The 21,750-nt window shown below is 43.7% G+C and overlaps 1 pseudogene; it reads right to left on the bottom strand.

Moving 5' to 3' along the window:
* Positions 1–19,850: 19,850 nt before the first annotated feature.
* LOC104262311 (olfactory receptor 4D1-like) lies at positions 19,851–20,566 on the bottom strand (annotated as a pseudogene).
* Between the last annotated feature and the right edge of the window lie 1,184 nt (positions 20,567–21,750).

The following is a 21,750-nucleotide window of genomic DNA, read 5'->3' as shown; positions in this document are numbered from 1 at the left end:
CTCCATGGGCTACAGGGAAATACCTGCTCCACTGTGTTCTCTTCCACAGGCTGCAGGCGAATATCTGCTCCAGCACCTGGAGCACATCCTCCTTCTCCTTCTTTTCTGAACTTGGTGTTTGCAGGATTGTTTCTCGTACTTTCTTCTTCTCACTCCTTCCTCATACTGCTGTGCAGCATTTTGCCTTTTCTTAAATATTTTTTCACAGAGTGTCCACCAATTCCCCTGATTGGCTCAGCTTTGCCCTGTGGTGGGTGTGTTTCAGAGCTGGCAAGAGCAGGCTGAGTCTGGTCCAAGGCAGCCCCTGGTCTCTTCTCACAGAAGCTACCTTTGCAGCCCTCCTCACTACCCAAACCTTGCCACTTAAACCCAATGCAATGTGTGGATGAGAAATCGCTTTACGTAGTAAGGCTGCGCATTACTGTATTTTTGTTGATATATCTATTTAAAACATTTGTGAGCGTAAAGATGTTAAGAAAGTGAAGAGGCAAATTAGGTGTCTGCAGTGTAATTTTGTACACATATATCAGCTGTCTAAGTTCTTATTATAGCCAACTGAAATACAGTCAGTATCCTCAGTAGAGCTAAGAGAACTGATGTGGACAATCTACAATGAGCTGAATCACTCAAGAAAAAAATAAATTATTGACTGTATCTCTGGAATATATAGCTAAGTCGTGCTTGGGTGGCAGGTGGGGACACGGAATTCACTAGGTGAGTTTGATTCTTTGGGTCTCACTTAGGATTGCAAACTACAGCTTTTTGTAGTCTTCTTCATTGCCTGTATGACAACGTGGTTGAGAAACTTTATGATCTGTCATCATATTGACCACTGATTGCAGCCTCAACACTCCAATTTCTTTTTGCTGGACAATTTCTCTAATGTCAATGCCAGTGATTTATTAGTCAATATGTAGGAAATTAATGCTAACAAAATAGATTTTATGGAAGAGGAAAGCAATATTTAATTAGAAAAACCTCTATGTTTTTTTATCCACTCACACTTGTTCATATATAGATCTCATCCCTTCACACCTTTATAGGCTCACACAAACATGTTCACAAGCAGCAAGACACTTGAGACCAGCTGATCCACCCAGTATAACGTCTGACACAGAACACAAGATATGCCAACTATTGAGACTTCATTAACTTTCTGGCTTTTTTTATTGATGAGAAGTTGCAAACTAGTCTTTGGAATGATGCTTACACTGTTTACACAATTATTATGAGGTAGTTCGCTTCAGAATCTGCCTTACTACAATATGCATGTTATACTAAGTCTTATGTTTGAAATACACACATCTTTGTGGCTATAATTTATTTCCCTAATGGGCTAACAATAAAAGGAATGGCATATGCAAGGTACTATAGCCTACCTGCCACCCTACCATTGTTTGAGGGCTGACTCTTCTGTTGTCACATTCCTAGTGTTACTGTGGCGGGTGGGCTTTGTCTGGCCACAAGGTGACCACAAAGGTGCTCTCTCACTCCGCCTCCTCAGCAAGACAGGGGCAGAAAATAGGATGAAGACAGCTCATGGTTTGAGACAAGGACAGGGAGAGCACTTACGAATTACCATCAGTGGCAAAGCAGACTCGACTTGGGGAAAGACTTATTTGATTTACTGCTAATTAATAACAGAGTAGGACAGTGAGAAATAAAAACTAATCTAAATACACCTTTTTTCCTCTTTCTCTTCCCAATATCAACTTCACTCACAACTTTTATATCTCCCACCCGCCAAAGTGGTGCAGGGGTATAGGTTTGTAACACTTCATCTCTGCCACTCCTTTCTCCTCACGCTTTTCCTCTGCTCCATCATAATAATCAGCAATCATGATCAACCACAGAAAAAGTGTAACTACTGTAATTGCTGTATGGATGGACTGGGGACAAGTGGCAAGGTTTTAAAAGCAGAGCTGGCTATAGGTGTCACCTCTGTTGGAGGAGGTCAGGGACTGTCTTGTGCTGGTGACAGTCAGTTTGAGCTGGCTCGGCAACAGACACACCACAGGTCAATGGTGAGCCAGTCAGCAGAGTTTGTAATGCCTCTTAACATGGTTATATGGTCCACCTTTTCCTGTGCCTTGTAGTACAAATAGCAAAAGGTGACCCCAGGCAGATGATTCCAGTATTTTCTATGGTACAATTCATGTATTCATGTAATCAGAAAATAGTAGTTGGAAGGAAACTCTGGAGATAGTCTAGTCCAGCTGCTTACCCTGCTTAAATCAGGGTCAGCTAGACCATGTTACATATGGTCATGTTCAGTCATGTTTTGAATATCTTCAAGGATGGAGACTTCACAACCTTTCTGGGCAAAGTATTCCAGTGTCTGATCACCTCCAGAGTAAAAAAAGGTTTTTATTATGTGTAATTTCTTTTATTTCAGTCTGTGCCTATTGCCTCCTGTCCTGTGCCTGGGCAGTACTACGAAGTGTCTGGCAGCATCTTTACTGCCCAGGCAGATATTTATGTAGTTTCATAAGATTTCCCCATAACCCTACTCAAGGTTAGATTATCCCAGCTTTCAGTCTCTCCTCATATATCAGATGATCCAAGCCCTTAATCAACTTAGTGCTGGACTTGCTTCTGAATGTTCTCTTATTTTTTGTAGCCTACTTCTTCCTTGTCGCTTTTACTTGGAGCCCAGAACTGGACACAGGGCTCCAGAGCTGTGCTGAATAGAGTGTAAGGCTTACCTCACTCAAACTGCTGGCCAGTTTGCTTCTTAAAACAACACAGGATGCTGTTGGCCACCTTTGCATAAAGGGAAAATTGCTGGTTGATGTTCAACTTGTACATCAGGACCCCCAGGTCCTTCTCTACAAACCTGCTTTGCAGCTTGTTCATCCCAAGTCTGTGCTTGTGCATTGGGCAATTCCTTTTGAGGCACAGGACTTTTGTTGAACTTCATGAGGTTCGTCTTGGCTCATTTCTCCACTTGTTGATGTTCCTCTTAATGGCAGCACAGCCACTGCACTCAGTTTTTATCATCTGCAAACGTGCTGAGAGTGCACTCTGTCCCATCATCCAGGTCAGCGATGAAGAGGTTAAACAGTACTGATCTCAGTCTCAATCCCTGGCATACACCAGTGTTGACTGAATTCCAGATGGGCTTTGTGCTGCTGGTCATAAGACTTCGAACCTTTCGTTTCAGCCAGCTTCCAATCCACCTTATTGTCTACTTCTCTAGCCCATATTTAATTAGATTGTCACTGACGATGGTATGGGAGACAGTGTCAAAAGTCTTGCTAAAGAAAAGATAAAAAAACATCTGTCACAATCCCCTGGTCCACCAAACCAGTTATTTCACTGTAGAAAGCTCTCAGGTTAGTCAGGCGTGATTTCCCCTTTATAAATCCAAGATGTCTTCTCCCACATTTTCTCTACTCCTTCTTTTGCTGCTAATATACCTGCAGAAGCCCTTCGTGTTTCTCCTCACGTGCCGTGCACAATTCGGTTCCAGATTGGCTTTGGCTTTTTAAAACCTCTCTCTGTGTGCTCAAGACAGTGTCTGTGCATTCCACCTGGGTCACTGGTCCCTTCCCCCTCTTGTATGCTTCCCTTTTATGTTTCAGTTCATCTAGGAGCTCCTTGTTCATCCGTGAAAGCATCCTTCTACCGTAGCTTGAGTTCCTGCATATGAGGACTGACCATTCTGACCACTTCAGATGATAGATATCCAGTCATGCTCATTTTTCCGGAAAAGAAAGCTGTCCTTTTGCTACACCCTCACCTGACTGCATACAATTTAGCTGGTCCACTTTTCTGTCCTGTTTCATTGTTTTCAAGGTCTCTGCTTTCTACATATCCCTGCACTCTCTGCATTTGTGCAGTCATTTCTTCATGTAAGTGTGAGCTGGCATCTCCCTTCTCCATCATTCCTTGTATAAAAACCTCCTCAGCAGATTGCCCAGCCTGGTGAGAAAGTGCCTATTCCCCAGTTTCTCTTGTGCATCCTGCTAGATTATGTGATATAAAAGCTCACCTGCACACATGGAAAAGAGCAGAAAGAGACAGTGAAAGATGGGAAAACCTGAATTCCACCCTGACCTGGCCATCATGGGAGACCCATCAGCTCATCAAAGGTTCATCTCCACAGGCACAGATGAGCACACAGAGACAATGGCAGGAAGGGTAGCCTAAACTAGGTACTCAAAAGAAAGGACCTCTGTCCATGCTCCTCCCAGGGATGACCCGGGAGAGCAACCACTCACATATTCCAAGTGAGATAGATAATTATCAACATGAGTCAACATAACCAGCTCCCTGGATCGCCTTTCAAACTGAAGGGGAGGTGAGGCGGATGTGTACATACTGACTAGGAATATGGAACATATTATGGAAACAAGAGAAGAGCATTTGGGGATTGTACAAGACTTACTATGGGATATTTAGGGGAGGAACCAGAGGTGGGGAAAAGGGAGTGATCTAGCTGATTTGCTGAGGAAAAAATGTGGAAAAATAAAGAGGTATACAAAAACTGATGCATAAAAAGCATTAGTTGCATGTAAACAGGAGGCTGGTGAGTATGCTGGTGTGGACATGCTCTACGCTTGATCAGTGCAGTCTGTCCTATCTTCTTATTAAATTCCATTCCTAACTCTTACAAGGTGAGGGACACACTATTCTCTGTGAAAGTGTATATGGAGATATAAGTGTCAGCACCTGGAGTCAGATCACAGGTCATAAGGGCTCATATGTATGTAATGCCAGCGAGTGAATTGAGTGAGGGCATAGAACTGTGGCAACATCACATCCATAAGGCTTCTGGATTTGGCCTCACCTCCCTCCAATAGATCCCATCTCTCTGTAGATGTTCTCAAACCTAAAAGACAGTTGCATACTCATAAAAGTTGAGTCCTTATCAACGACACCATCTGCAGAATGAGGTGTTTACCAAGAGGATGGAGCACCTCTCCTATGAAGACAGGCTGAGAGAATTGGCATTGTTCAGCCTGGAGAAGCAAAGACTCCGGGGATACCTTATAGCAGCCTTCCAGTACCTGATGGGGGCGTACAAGAATGCTGGAGAGGATGTTTTACAAGAACGTGTAGTGATAGGACAAGGGGTAATGGCTTTAAACTGAAAGAGGGTAGATTTAGGGGTGGTGAGGCACTGGAATAGGTTGCCCAGAGAAGTTGTGGATGCCCACTTCCTGGAAGTGTTCAAGGCCAGGTTGGATGGGGCTTTGAGCAATCTGGTCCAGCAGAAAGTGTCCCTGCCCACGGCAGGGGGGTTAGAACTATATGATCTTTAAGGTCCCTTGCAATCCAAACCATTCTATGATTCTATGATGAGGATCTGCCCGTTCCTCCAAGGCCTTTTTTCTTCAGTGGCAAGATTGAAGCAAACGGCACCTCGCCCACCATGCCATTGATCCTCATCCCCAAAGGCATGTAGTCACTCCTGATATGCTCAGGGTCTGCCCTGGAAGTGTCATTGGTTCCTATGAGGATGAACAGCAGGGAGCGGTAGCCAGATGGCTGGGAAAACCTTGGAAGTCTGTCTGCACCGACTTAGATTTGCGCACTCAGTAAGCATCAAACCTGCCTGGACAGTATGACAGGCCAGCAGATAAGGACCTGCATACCCCACAGGAGGGAGTCTCTTGTTTTCTGTTAGTAGGCACTTCCACTTGATGCTGCTTCATGTTTCAGTCTCAGTGGGCTATGATTGTTCTTCAGACAGAGGTTCCAGCCCCATGTCTGCTATCAGGGCACTGAAGCTATTCTGCAGTTGCTGATTTGCAGGTAGAGAAGGAGCCATCCCTCTCTGGTGACATCACAAGCCTCCATTTGATACATGAATGAAAAAACACTCATAAAATTTGAAAGCTTTCAGCAAACCATGAATGACTATGTATCTGCCCAAACAGTAGGTCCCCACTACTTCACCCTGTAACATATCTGATGTGAGAATTTTACTTTTTGATCATGTACATAAGGCATTGAATAGAGCAGGCTGAATATATTTTTATCCTCCGGTAATAGCCATCCAGAAGGAGGTGTGTTAAAGTGTTAGTCTTGAGGAATATTTGCTGGTATGTTACTATGCAAGTAGAGCGCAGCATAATTTATATGGTGATGTTTGCAGGCAGGTGAAAAAACTTTTTCTGGATAGCTATGATGTGTCACAGCCAGAACTGTGTTTTCACCTTGAGCATCACGTTCTTCACTTTGTACCATTTAATTGTGGAAGAGGGCCTACATAATTTTGTTTTTCAGTGGTGTTAAAGAAATGGAAGAGACAACCTTTGCACTCTTCAAATCTCATCAACTCAGGAGGGATCCTTAATTTCATCAGTAAATAGTTGACAGACTCAATGAAATGTATGCTCAGACAGGGGACTCTAAACACAGGAGTGTACCACCTCAAGTGATAAATTGCATTTCCTTTTTTCTTTCAGAATCTGGCTAATAACAAAGTAGCTAGTGTAACTTTTGGAATTTTGTGCTAGAAATTGTATCCCTGAAACTTTCTGTCCATAAACAACTGAGTAAAGGCCCTGAGACCTGTTCCTGTTTTATATTCCTTCTCCTTCAGCTTTCTTTCCACCTTGCAGTGTTTCTGATGCTAATTCTGGGACATGTGTCCTAATTTCTGTTATACATTCCATGTCACAGAAAATTTAACCCTTCTGTGTTTCTGGATCGTTGGTAACTGGTATTACACATTGGCGCTAGTTTATGTTTAAGATATCTCTGTGACATATACTGCATTTTTAGCCTTCCCTTTTGTAATCTTTTTCCACGTACGTTTTTCATGTCTCACATCATGAAATCAGATTCGACCAAGCATTTTGGTTTTTATAGTCAAGGCCTTGTGTCTCTATAAATATAGCCCAGCCTTGAGCATCAATCTGTAGTGAGAGCACCTTATATTCTTGTCCATGTTAAATGCACAGCCATGTGCCAGGCAGAGTCATCATCAGTACGTCCAGCTGTGGACATGATTGTACAATGTTAGACAAAGTTCACAAAAGTTTCAAGCCATAAATATCTTCCTGACATTCTTAATACCAAGATGAAGTTCATCACATAAAGGGAAGAAGCAGGTCTTTGCATATCTGTGAGTGTCACTCGGCTCAAAAATCACCCAGTCTTTTTAACTCTCAGTTTGGACGATGACAGATACCTTAACAAGTAGTAGATCCTCAAACAAAGGGATCTTTCTCAGCCTGGCTCTCTTGTGCATAATTCTGTCCAGTTTTTCATGTTGGTCTTTTGCACCACTTAATAATGCTGCATCTGTCAAATCCATCACTGATGTCAAGCTGTGTGAGACTCCTAGCAAAACAGAAGTTATTGTTCCTGTTATATAGAACATCTAAATGACACCATATTTTGTCTAAAACTTTAAAATGAGGGATTAACTGCAGGGTTCTGCCTACTTCACCCCCTACACCTTTTACAATACTGATAGCAAGGTGGAAATTCTCATCAAAAGACAGCTCTTCTATTTAGAGACTACTGACCCATTCTAAAAAAACTCATTTACATTGATACTGCTTAAATGAAGAGTGGAAGAATATAAACAGCTGTGCAGGCTGACAGCTTCAACACAGGGCTGAGTATAATCACCACGTTCTAAAAGTTGACGAAAACACTCAGAGTTCATCTACAACTTTCACAAATGTTACATAAACTTCACGTAGTAATACCTCATCTAAATTAACAAATCTCTACTCTTCTACATATTGCCTAGCCTTGGACCTCTGGACAATTCCCACTGCCATGGGAATGCCACTTGTAAATCATGGTCCCAAAATTATCAGCACAACCAGACATACATCCTGGATGATGCTACTCTGTACTTTGTAATAATCATTATCTTTCAGCTCTGCCCAACCATGGTTTTTGTTTCTGCTTCTCCCTTTGCTCTTTCTGCAATAGCTGTTGTCTCTGACTACGTGACTAAAGCCTGTGTCTTAAGACTGTCTTGATACTTCCACAGTAAGCATGATCTATGCTAAGGGCTGCCATCTCCATAACCTGAGGTACAACCGGTAAGAAGGCTGAGCATGTATTCCCGGCACGTACGCACACATACACAGAGACACATGTATGCGAAACACACACACAAAAATATATATACACACAAACACACATGGCTAGCTACCCAGATCAATACAGACACACACATTCAGCACTCACACAAGTACAGAGAGAATGAATGGCCTTAACCTGTTCCCCTCTGTGGCTGAACAGGATAAAGATCGGTTAGTGGAAAATATATACATATGTACATAAAATATGTATCCCTCTAGTATCTGGCTGAGATACTTAGTTAGATGCTCAGTAACTTCCTTTGGAAAAATCAGTCTCCCCAGCTGCTGGCACCCAAACATATGAATCCATGAGGCCTGCAACTCTACTGCCCACTGAAACAATCTCTATTTTCCCTTACAGCACCCTGAAGGATGGCAGATGAAAATGCTTTGTTCATGTTGCTATTCCGAATCCTAACAATGCTTCTTCTCCTAACCTGAGATCAAAGAACCCTAGAGTGGCCATGGTCTCAATGTCATAATAAGTACACCGGGAGTATGGAAACACACTCTTATAGGAGACGTTCAAATCCTTCCACCGTGATCATACACAGAACCAAAGTATCCTTACAAAACAAACGGAATTGGGACAAATATGAAGCTTATGGCAAAGTTCCCCAACATTGGTGAACAGCAGGGGAAGAAATTAATACAGGATGCCGGATGATCAATGAGGGTACCCTTGAAAAGGCATCTGAGATTTCTGTGTACAACACTATATCAAACGCAATTGTCTGGTAATGGCTGGGTGTGCTGCTTTTGGCTGGGGTAGAGTTAATTGTCTTCATAGTAGCTAGTATGGGGCTGTGTTTTGGATTTGTGCTGGAAACATTGTTGATAAAGCAGGGTTGTTTTAGTTACTGCTGGGCAGGGCTTACACAGAGTCAAGGCCTTTTCTGCTTCTCACACTGCCCCACCAGCGAGTAGGCTGGGGGTGCACAAGAAGTTGGGAGGGGACACAGACGGCACAGCTGACCCCAAGTGACCAAAGGGATATTCCATACCATATGATGTCATGCTCAGCATATAAACTACAGGAAAGCTTGCCGGGGGACCGCTGCTTGGGCTGGGCATCGGTCGGAGGGTGGTGAGCAATTGTTTTCATTTGCATCACTAGTCTTTCTTGTTTGTTGTTGTTATTTTACTTTTCATTACGATTATTATGGTTATTATCATTATTATCATTATTTTATTTTATTTCATTTCACTCATTAAACTGTTCTTATCTCAACTCATGAGCTTTCTCGCTTTTACTTTCCCTATTCTTTTCTCCATTGCACCTGGGAGGAGTGAGTGAGTGGCTGTGTGGTGCTTAGTTGCCAGCTGGGCTTAAACCACGACAGTCCTTTTTTGGCGCCCAACATGGGGCTCGAAGGGTTTGAGATAATCACAGATTCAACAGAACTTATTAGAAGGGGTTTCTATCTCTTAAAAGTTACAGGTCACAATATTGATTGATCTGTTCTTGACATTCGTATATTTAATCTGCTCCATGCTCTTTATTTTGCTGTACCTGTTAAAGATTGCTGTTGGCTTTTTCAGTTTGCTGTGCTCTGTAGTGATTAGTGATGCTTTGCCTGGGAGAACCGTTTTTAAAACACTGAACTTGAGCTTAATCTGGTATCTGGTCTCTGTACTGAAGCCATTACTGTACTTCGGGTACCATCTCATGGAGACATTTAACAATTATACTTCTTCCTCTGAGAGGTTTTTTGCAGAGAAAATACAGAACGGCACCCTTGCTACCTTCTTCTGTGATGTTGCCTCCCTCGTGACAATGACTTCTCAGTATCTTGAACATCCTTGGGTAGTTAAAATACTTCTATTGGTATTTCTTAGAAATATTGCTTCAGTTTTCTCTAAGGTCAACAAGCAATTTAGGAATATGACTCAGGCTCCATGCGAGTATGGCCATGGGTGGCACGGCATGTGGGAGAATATGGGCAGGTATCTAGAGAACTTCTCACCTCCAATGGTCTGGAACTTCACTCCCGAACAACTACAGGATCCTGATGAAGTGGTAGAATGTTTGAAAAAAAAATGCCGTGGCTACTCCAAAGAGTCACATCTTACTGCACTGTACTGGGCCCTGGCCAGTGTCTCCCAAACACTGCTCGACACTACGCAGTACCCCAAGGGAGAAGAGAGGGGAAACAAACCAACAGACACTGTGGCTAAACCAGGCACTGTATCAGTCGCCCCTATAACTAAAAAGAAACAGTGGAAGCCTGAAGTCAGCTCGTTTAGTAAGGGATGAAGAAGCTTCTCCTAAGAGGGAGCAGGAGAAAGAATCAGAAGAGGCAGCCTGTTCTGCGGCAGAGCAGCCACAAGAACAGGAGGAGGAAGAGACTGAGATAATCAATGAGACAGAAACCACCCGCTCCCTATCCCTAAGTGAGCTGCGAGATACGCGAAAAGATTTTAGCTGTCAACCAGGTGAGCTAATTCTCAGAGAAAACGAAGATAATCTTGCTCCCTCCAAAGGGACAATCAGGTTTACTGGACTGTGTGGATTCGATGGCCTGGCACATCTGCCCCACGGGAGTATAAAGCTCTAGTGGACACCGGTGCACAGTGTACTCTAATTCCATCAGATTACAAGGGGGCAGAATCCATCTGTATTTCTGGAGTGACAGGGGGATCCCAAGAACTGTCTGTGTTGGAGGCTGAAGAAAGCCTAACTGGGAATGAGTGGCAAAAGCACCCTGGTGTGACTGGTCCAGAGGCTCCATGCATCCTTGGCATAGACTATCTCAGGAGAGGGAACTTCAAAGACCCAAAAGGGTACCGGTGGGCTTTTTGTATAGCTGCTTTGAGTAAGGAGGAAATTAAACAGCTGTCTAGTGGTCTCTCAGAGGATCCTTCTGTGGTGGGGCTGCTGCAAGTTAAGGAACAGCAGGGGCCAGTTGCTACCATGACAGTGCACCGGCGACAATATTGCACCAATCGAGACTCCCTGGTTCCCACCCATAAATTGATCCGTCAACTGGAAAGTCAAGGAGTGATCAGTAAGACTCATTCACCCTTTAATAGTCCCATATGGCCCCTGCAAAAATCTAACGGAGAGTGGCGGTTAACAGTGGACTATCAAGGCCTGAACAAAGTCACACCGCTGCTGAGTGCTGCTGTACCAGACATGCTAGAACTTCAATATGAACTGGAGTCAAAGGCTGCCAAATGGTATGCAACAATAGATATCGCCAGTGCGTTTTTCTCGATCCCTCTGGCAGCGGAGTGCAGGCCACAGTTTGCTTTCACATGGAGGGGTATCCAGTACACCTGGAATCGACTGCCCCAGGGGTGGAAACATAATCCTACCATTTGTCATGGATTGATACAGAGTGCACTGGAACAAGGTGAAGCTCCCAAACTCCTGCAGTATATTGATGACATCATTTGTGTGGGGCAACACAGCAGAGGAAGTGTTTGAGAAGGGGAGAAGAATAATCCAGATTCTCCTGAAGGCATTGGGAACTAATCAATGGCTCTTATCTGATATATTACCTCAACGGGAAAGAATTAATGAAAATGACTACCAGCTAATTGTGAACACACTAGGTGCAGCCCAAATGAATGTCTCTCTCACTCTTAGATGTATTCAGGCTCAGTTGTGGGTACAAACTACTGTAGCAATGATTGTAAGAGAAGGTGAAGAGGTTTAATCACAGCTGGCAACTAAGCACCACACAGCCACTCGCTCACTCCCCCCCGCAGTGGGATGGGGGAGACAATCAGAAGAGTAAAAGTGAGAAAACTCGTGGGTTGAGATAAAGACAATTTAATAGGTAAAGCAAAAACCGCACAGGCAAGCAAAGCAAAACAAGGAATTCATTCACCACTTCCCATCGTCAGGCAGGTGTTCAGCCATCTCCAGGAAAGCAGGTGTCCATCATGCGTAACGGTTCCTTGGGAAGTCAAACGCCATCACTCCGAATGTCTCCCCTCAAGCTTTATATGCTGAGCATGATGTCATATGATACGGAATATCCCTTTGGTCAGCTGGGGTCAGCTGTCCCGGCTGTGTCCCTTCCCAACTTCTTGTGCACCCCCAGCCTACTCGCTGGTGGGGTGGTGTGAGAAGCAGGAAAGGCCTTGACTCTGTGTAAGCCCTGCTCAGCAGTAACTAAAACATTCCTGCTTTATCAACATTGTTTCCAGCCCAAATCCAAAACACAGCCCCATATTAGCTACTGCGAAGAAAATTAACTCTACCCCAGCCAAAACCAGCACAGCACCTTACCCACAGAAATTCGAAAGGTAATCTGGGATAATGCACCTAAATTTGAAAGGGCATTCCAAATCTGGTGGTGTCTAGTCAATTTCAGTTATGACCCCACCGACAGTAAAGCCACAGTTTTTGTTTTGACAATATGCAATGCTTCTGTACCCACCATATGCCCAAACATTGCGCTGTGATTAAATCACCATGGAACTGTACTCTATCCATTAGAACATAAATTATGGTCCCAGCAAAATGGGAACAAATGGCAAACAATTGATGTTGATGCATGTGTTGTAAGGGAACAACAAGGATTTATTTGTGAAAGTAATACCATTAAGGCCCAAGACATTTATCTTGACACTGAACAGAATGTTTTTCATTTTGAAATACATCCTGATGAAACCTGTGAAACTGTACTTGTCTATGTTGGAAATGGATGTGTTTGCATGTGAACACTTTGTGATTCTATACTTGCAGATGACACCACTGTGAGAACATATAAGCACTCGTATATATGTATTTGTAATTTTAACAAAATTATAGGACATAATTTTAACTATTCAGCTCCTGTCACAACCCACCAGTTGCTACAATATAACTAGACATTATATCAACATTTATTGTCTACCCCCATTGGAATGAATCTCATATTGGTGAGAAAACTCTTTCTACATGATGACCTATGTCAATTGCTAAAATGACTTTGGAACAAAGAACTCTGACTTCCATCCATCATGATGCAGAGGAGATACGCTATGTCCTAGAAAGAGTGAATAAAGATGGAGAACATCACTGGTGGGAAACGCTTTTTTGGTGGTTACCAAAAGCAACTGGAATTTTGAATTTGATTTTGCATCCAATTGTAGTTTTGTCAGTCTTAACCTTATTATGTTTATTGCATATAACAACTCTGTATATGAAAGTTTGGCAAAAAATGAAACAAATTGCATCAATCCAGCATGTAAAATGTATACAGTCAACTGATTTGGTACGTCAAATGTTATGTAACTAACATTAATTGTGACACCTAAACTACACAGCTTATCAACTAATTGAACTCTCACCACTGATCTGCAATATGCCACATATTTATGACATAGAGTCAGGAGGTAACCGCACCAGCATTCTATGAGTCGATGAACTGGATTGACTGTAGTCACAGCATGGACTGTGACAGGTGCACTTGACCCCTTGACCAGACTGGCACTGGTTTGGTGCAGGCTGTGGAAGAGAGATAGGCTTGAGCCATAGCAGGCCATGAGCTCCTCTAGTTTCAATCTCTTCTCTGAAAATCCACAAAAGAGCAGAGTGAGACAGTGAGCATCAATGCCTGTGAACCTGGAACACCGGTCATGTTATTAACACATAACTAGCGGGTGGCTTTTCCAAGACTCATTTTCAAGGAAGAAAGAAAATTGTGAGTACAAGGAGTCTCATGCATACCTTTTCCATCGTACGTAATTTGACTAGGAGCAGAACATTTTATCCTATAAATACAGCAGCCTAAGTGAGCCTTCTTTGAGCTCTCCCTGCTAGACAGCATAGCAGCATGATGGTGATCTCCCCTTGAGCTGGGACACCTCTCAAGGTTGCTCCTCGAGGCAGAGAGACCTCTTATGTGGAATAATTGCTGGAGGTAATTTAGGAATTAAATTTATATTAAAGGTACAGCATTGAAGAAATCTTCAGGGTGGAGTGTGGCGAATATGCAAGGAATCCATCCCACAGAAGTTCCCTAGGCACCCTTAGATGTTGGCAACACCAGGGGAGCTTGGTGCGCTGACTCTAAGAGAAACTACACGGAGGGTGGAGCGGAGTGAAGACACCGCGGCCAGGCTCTGTGATAAGACGGGAACTGGAAGGTACTATGGAAATGACAAGCTGCATATTTACTACCCTGAGCTGCATATTTACCACCCTGAGCCAACAATCTGTCTTTTTTTGACAAAATACTATCCTTTGGGTGAACTTTGCTCATTATAATCTCATTATAATACCAAAAAACACACCTCCATCCCAAAGCTACCCACCTCCAAGGTGTGACCACCCCTCACTGAGCTTGCGCTCTGAATTTTTCTTAGTCTATACCTTTAAAAGTAAACAAGAAACTTTTACACCAATTACAATAGAGGTATGCATGACTAGAGTCACTCAAGCTCCACCTATAAGGACAAATAATATAAAAATGGCTTAAGAGAGGAAGGATGCCAGGGAAGATACCATCGCAGACCACCTCTGACACCTGGGATCAGTTGACAGGCTGAGCCTCTCTTCCCCCCCATAGGGACGCCTTTGGGTAAGATTCGAACACTTGGTTATACCGAGTGCTTCCCCAGGAAACTTAGAAATCTCTATAGAGTTGCTTTATAACTTAACGTGTTTGTAGCCAGGCTATATTACTCATATTCTTGGTATTTGCACATGCTTTGCAAGCAGTAATTTTATCACCGGCAATCCAAAAGAGCTTGTGTATCTGTTGCTTCAATAAACTGCACTATTCACTAATCTAGCCGTGAGAGTTCTCATTGAACGCCGCCACCAAATCCCTTAAGTGTGGCTGTGTTAGTTCATGGAACGCGACTAGACTGAAAGTGTGCAGTGTTACGAGTGTATCCGTAATCGTGAGAGTTCAATACATTGAACGCAACCAGACTTGTAACATCCTGATGGTGTTACGAGTGTATCCGTAATCGTGAGAGTTCAATACATTGAACGCGACCGAACTTGTAACATCCTGGCGGTGTTACAAGTGTATCCGTAATCATGAGAGTTCAATACATTGAACGCGACCGGACTTGTAACACAGAAAAATTGGGCATCACTCAGAATCTAAGCCTAGCCGCCCCCCAGCCCCTCTGATATCTGAGGACAAGCTGGAATGCAAGGGGGTTTATTTTCTGCCAAATTGCCTTGCCCTTTAAGGCGACACTCTTACCAACAGTAGATCTTTTGTAAGCAACCAATATCGCGCAAAACCCTGTAGTATGGTAATTTTGATTTTGCCTTGGTAACTTTGATTGCATGCTGAATTGATGCTAATGGAACATTACATAAACTTTGCATACATAATCCTTTAGATATAAACCATTGTCCAATTCTGAGACTAAGATTGGACTTAGGTGCACCTAAGCTCTATCAGGAGTTTAGAAAGAAAGCGGGTCCGCTTTGAAACTCATGGCTCAACGTGAGGGTCTTCCTCACCCTTCACATCACCGGTCTGTCTGTGAATCATTGTGACTCGAGTGTAACTCAATTCTCCTTTGCATGCTTCCTCCATACGTTACAGAGTGAACCTTGCCAATGATCTTTCTGAAGTCGCACTTTTACAACATCGTATTAAAACAACTTCTTCTCATAGCCTTCATGGTGATTCTTTAAGCAATCTAAAGCACCCACTCATGATACATATATATTTCCTTAAAATCATTTTCCAGTGTCAAAAGAGACACACCTCCAGTAGTAATAATAGTAGCTTACATTGCTAACTCAGATACAGACACTTTCATCTGGATGCTTGAAATCAGATGTTTTGATATCCTTTATAGAAATCTCAATGATGGTTGATGTGGTAAAGCCCACATTTTTCCTTGACTTCAGGGTGGATTTCAACAAACTAAGTGATTTTCTCAGTTGCAATAAACGCTGCACAGGAGTCTTTTGTACAGGACCCTTTTGCTTCTAGAATGGGTTCTCAACGCCCCCTTTATTGACCAGCATACAGGCTCTGGAAGGGATGGAGTTAATTTTCGTTATCACAGCCCTTATAGAATCACAGAATCATTTAAGTTGGAAAAGACCTTTAAGGTCATCAAGTCCAACTGGAGACCTAACACTGCTAAGTCCACCACTAAATTATGTCCTTAAGTGCCTCATCCACACGTCTTTTAAAGACCTCCAGGGATGGCCACTCAACCACCTTCCTGGGCAGCCTATTCCAATGTCTGAGAACCCTTTCAGTGAAGAAGTTTCTCCTAATATCCAATCTAAACCTCCCCTGGTGCAACTTGCGGCCATTTCCTCTTGTCCTATCACTTGTCACTTGGGAGAAGAGACCAGCACCTACCTCTCTGCAACCCCCTTTCAGGTAGTTGTAGAGAGCAATAAGGTCTCCCCTCAGCCTCCTCTTCTCCAGGCTAAACAACCCCAGCTCCCTCAACCACTCCTCATAAGACTTGTGTTCCAGACCCCTCACCAGCTTTGTTGCCCTTCTCTGGACGCGCTCCAGCACTTCAATGTCCTTCTGGTAGTGAGGGGCCCAAAACTTAACACAGTATTTGAGGTGCAGCCTCACCAGCGCCGAGTACAGGGGCACGATCACCTCCCTACTCCTGCTGGCCACACTATTTCTGATACAGGCCAGGGTGCTGTTGGCCTTCTTGGCCACCTGGGCACACTGCTGGTTCACATTCAGCCGGCTGTCAATCAACACCCCCAGGTCCTTTTCTGCTGGGCAGCTTTCCAGCCACCCATCCCCAAGCCTGTAGCGTTGCATGGGGTTGTTGTGACGCAAGTATAGGACTCAGCACTTGGCCTTGTTGAATCTCGTACAATTGGCCTCAGCCCATCGATCCAGCCTGTCCAGATCTCTCTGCGGAGCCTTCCTACCCTCGAGCAGATCCACACTCCCTCCCAACTTGGTGTCGTCTGCAAACTTACTGAGGGTACACTCGATCCCCTCATCCAATTCGTTGATAAAGTTATTAAACAAAACTGCACCCAATACTGAGCCCTGGCGAACATCACTTGTGACTGGCCGCCAACTGGATTTAAGTCCATTCACCACGATACTTTGGGCCCGGCCATCCAGACAGTTTTTTACCCAGCCAAGAGTGCACCCATCCAAGCCACGAGCAGACAGTTTCTCCAGAGGAATTCTGTGGGAAATGGTGTCAAAGGCATTACTAAAGTCTAGGCAGACTGTATCCACAGCCTTTCCCTCCCCCACTAAGCAGGTCACCTTGTCCTAGAAGGAGATCAGGTTAGTCAGGCAGGCCCTGCCTTTCGTAAAGCCATTGACTGGGCCTGATCACCTGGTTGTCCTGCACATGCCGTGTGATGGCATTCAGGATGATCTGCTCCATAATCTTCCCCAGCACTGAGGTCAGGCTGACAGGCCTGTAGTTCCCGGATCCTCCTTCCAGCCCTTCTTGAAAATGGGCATCACATTGGCTAACCTCCAGTCCACTGGGACCTCCCTGGTTAGCCAAGACTGCTGGTAGATGATGGAAAGGGGCTTGGTGAGCACTTCCGCCAGCTCCCTCAGGACCCTTGGGTGGATTCCATGCGGTCCCATAGACTTGTGGGTGTCTAAGTGGTGTAGCAGGTCGCCAACCATTTCCCCTTGGATTGTGGGGGCTTCATTCTGCTCCCCATCCCTGTCTTCCTGCTTAGGGGGCTGGGTACCTGCAGAACAATTGGTCTTACTATTAAAGACTGAGGCAAAAAAGGCGTTAAGTACCTCAGCTTTTTCCTCATCCTTTCTCACTGTGTTTCCCCCTGGGTCCAGTAAGGGATGTAGATTCTCCTTAGCTCTCCTTTTGGCGCTAATGTATTTATAGAAACATTTTTTGTTGTCTTCTACGGCAGTCGCCAGGATAAGTTCTAGTTGGGCTTTGGCCCTTCTAATTTCCTCCCTGCAAAACCTCACAACATCCTTGTAATCCTCCTGAGTTGCCTGCCCCTTCTTCCAGAGATCATAAACTCTCTTCTTTTTCCTGATTCCACCCAAAGCTCCGCCAAATATGCTGCTGTGTTTTGGATAGGTGACTAGAATAGTGTTTATAACACACTGATGTTTAGCTGTTCTTGAACAATGTTTACATACTGTCAAGGCCTTTTCTGTTTCTCGTGCTGCCCTGCCAGCAAGTAGGCTGAGGGTAGGCAATAAGGGGAACACAGCAAGGTCAGGTGACTTAAAATGACCAAAGGGCTATTCTATGCCATATGATATTGTGCTCATCCATACAAGCTCAGGAAAAGGAGAGGATGTTTGTAGCTATGCTGATGAGAAGAAGTGAATTAATTTCTTTGCTTCCTTTGCTTATATGTGCAGCTTTGCTTCACTTATTAATTTGACTTTATCTTGAAAAAAGTAAGGGGCCACCACTGTCCTTTTTGGCACCAAGCATGGGGCATGAAAGGTTCCAGATAAAACCAGATATGATTGGACTGTGCTAGAGTGAATTTATTGCTTTTATAGCTATTTCGCTGTTAATTGGCAGACTCCTGTCCTTGTTACAGGGTTTGCTTTGCTGTGAATTGAAGTATAACACGTGTTAGTGGCTGGTTTTGACATTTGCCATTTACTGTACTGCTTATCATATTACTCTGCTGTGCCTGGGAACAGTCTGATACCATGCACCTGGGCTGGGAGATGGCCATGGCATTGTTGCTTTTCCTGCGCTACTGTAGTGGAAAAGATGGAACTCCAGTGTAACCTGGAGTTGAAAGGACTGTGATGTGTGGATAGCTCCACACTGGAGCAAGCACTCGCCAAAGGAACTGTGGCCTGTTGATAAGCTCATGCTGAGGCAGGTACTCTGCAAAGGGACTGTGACCCATGGGTAAGCACACACCAGACCAGGTACAACCCTGAAAGGTCTATGGCCCACCGTAGGCCCGCATCAGAGCTGTGGCAAGAGGTGGAATTCAATGCAATGTTAAACCCTATAGCCTGGTCCAAAGGGACAATGGATGGACATTGTAATGCATATGCCTTTAAATTGTTGTAACCCGTAATTTGAGTTTTATGTTACAGGAAGTACTACAGCAGGAAACACATGAACCAACAATGAAGGAGCCTCACAAGAAGCTGAGCAAGTACTTCAGAGATTCAACCTGAGCTGGTTTTGGTGCCAAATAAATCAATACAACATGCCGCCTCTTTGTTAAGTGACCACCAGAAAGGATGGAAGCCAAGTCATGGATTAAATGAGCTCAATGGACACTTTATGGACAATTTATGGATATGGGGTGGACCATAGACTAAGGGAACGATATATGTCTATATACCAAAGGATGGGGAAGGGTTTTAATGAGGATGAATTGCATAGGGTAGGTAGCCATTGCCTAGGGACCGGCTGGGCATCAGTCTTCTTCTGGAAGGTGGTGAGTGACTGCCTTCACATCACTTTTTTTGTTTAATTTTTCTTTCTTCGTCCTCTTTTCTTTGCTTATTAAACTATTATTTTCTCCATATCCAACTTTTTCTTACTTTTGCCTTCCAGATTCTCTCCCTCATCCTGCTGGAGGGGAAGTGATTGAGGGATTGGGTGGGGGCTTACTTACCAGCTGGGTCAACACACCACACCTAGCTATTTGAATCCCACACTTCCCAGCTCTCAGGAAATTACAGACTTCTATCTCTCTGCTTTAACTCTCCATTGCCTCTCCATTGCTTGCACCACTTTACAGTTTGGAAGCATATGTCCTCACAGCATTCACAATAGCTCCAAGAGAAGGAATCATCTCTTCCTTACACAGCAGTTCATGTGATCCAGATACTCCTTTTCCAAAGGATTAAACCAGACAAACTTAGGACAGATTTTCTTTTCCATCAGGAGAGGAGAATCCTAGAGACGAGTCTCCTGATGTTTTTTTGTCTCAGCATTTCTCAAGCTATAGATCATTGGGTTTAGCACTGGGACAATGGCAGGTAAAAAGATGGAGACCACCTTGTCCAGGGCAAATTTTTTGAAAGACCAAGCATAAATGAATATCCCTGGAATGAATATGAAGCTTATCACCATTATTTGGGCTCTGCAGGTAGACAAAGCTTTTTGCTTCTTTTCAGTGACTAGCCTCTTTATCCTGACTAAGATAACAGTGTATGAAATGAGCAGCAAGATAAATATTATGAGGAGCAACCCACAATCGGAGACCATCAGCAGCTCTGTCAGGTAGGTGTCAGTGCAAGCCAATTTTAGTACTTGTGGGATATCAGAGTAGAAATTGTCGAGGCTGTTTGGATCACAGTAAGTTAAAGGGAGAAGCAGAGCAATCTGTATTGTGGAGTGAACAGATATACCTCCCCATGACCCTGCTACTACCCCTACATACACCTCATAGTTCATGATTGTCAAGTATTGCGGGGGTTTGTGTATGGCCACATAACAATCAGCTGCCATTCCTGTGAGAAGAAAGATGTGATCACCAGCGATGAAGTGAAGGAAAAATATCTGAAAGAAACACTCATTGAAAGGAATAGTTTTGTGCTGGAGAGCAGACCTAATAGCAGAACTGGAACAGTTACTGTTGAGTACATGACATCTATGACTGCTAAGTTCATTGTTGTGGGTTTTTTATTCATGTTATCTAAAGGTGATGGGATGAACATTGCACCTACTCTTTCTAGCTTTAACCAGCTCCATAGTAATAATTGTTTGGGGGTTTTTTTATGGTAATTTTACATAGGTCTATGAGAGCGTCTTGAATCTTCCCTTTGGAAGAAAGGTCTGATCAGCTTTCACAGCAAGGTATACATTTCTAGGTTGCAGAGAAAAGGCCTTTAGAAATTAACATAACTACCTTCAAATGCACACTGACAATATACAGACTATTAGCTATCTCCAGATGCATAATTGACCACAGATGACTCACTTTGCAAAGAAGCACTGTATCTCTGTTGATTCCAAACACAGTTGCCAAATTCTCAACACCATGTTGAACAAGCTGGTTTTTTGCTGCAGTGACTTTTAAAATAGCTTCTCTCAGGGTCTGAAGGGTTCATTCTGTTTATATCTAACATTCTTTTGTAGTCTCAGCCATGATCAAGAACATGTCAACATACTAAATCTTATTTCCCCTCCTCCATTAATCAGGTCCCCTTGCAATGTAAAAAAATTTTTTCTTTGGGGTATTGCCCTTTAGCAGAAGAATTGACCAAAATCCATTTTTAATATGCAGGACACTGAACCACTAGTGATGAGGGCTAATCTCTTTATTAATATCAGGTAAGATAGCACCAACGTGGCTAGGGAAGGGCCCTTTTATACTAAGAAGTTGGTAGTATTTGAATGTCTTCTCTCGCCACTCAGAGAATAAAGTATTGTTTCTGGACTGGGAACCATGATCCTTCTGCCTTAAGCAGGCCAGTATGCATTCCTTGACCTCCATCCACGGAATTCTGATTCCAACGCTCTAACAGTCATACTCCATAGGCACTACTCCTACCGATAACCCTTCCTGCTGCCCATTCTGTCCTTGTACTATCAGATTGTTGATCTCCCCCCATCCATCACCCCAGGCTAGGAATCCAAAATTGTTAATTGCAAAGTTCTGTACAAGACTCCTCCAAGGTTGGACAGCTGATATAGCTGTGGATAATTCTTTTTATCCAGGGGTGAGTTCCTACTGCAACTCCTTCCTCTTTTCTTCCAAACTGCAGCTGCAGCCTTTCTTCTATTCCCTGTCCTCCTGCTCTCCCTCCCCCTCCACCCTGTCCAAGGGGAATTACAGATCCATTCCCTGAAG

This window comes from Gavia stellata, chromosome 28 (genome assembly GCF_030936135.1).
Source record: "Gavia stellata isolate bGavSte3 chromosome 28, bGavSte3.hap2, whole genome shotgun sequence".
NCBI lineage: Eukaryota > Metazoa > Chordata > Aves > Gaviiformes > Gaviidae > Gavia > Gavia stellata.
Note: the sequence above shows the minus strand (reverse complement) of the source record. Positions and strands in the feature narration are given on the sequence as shown.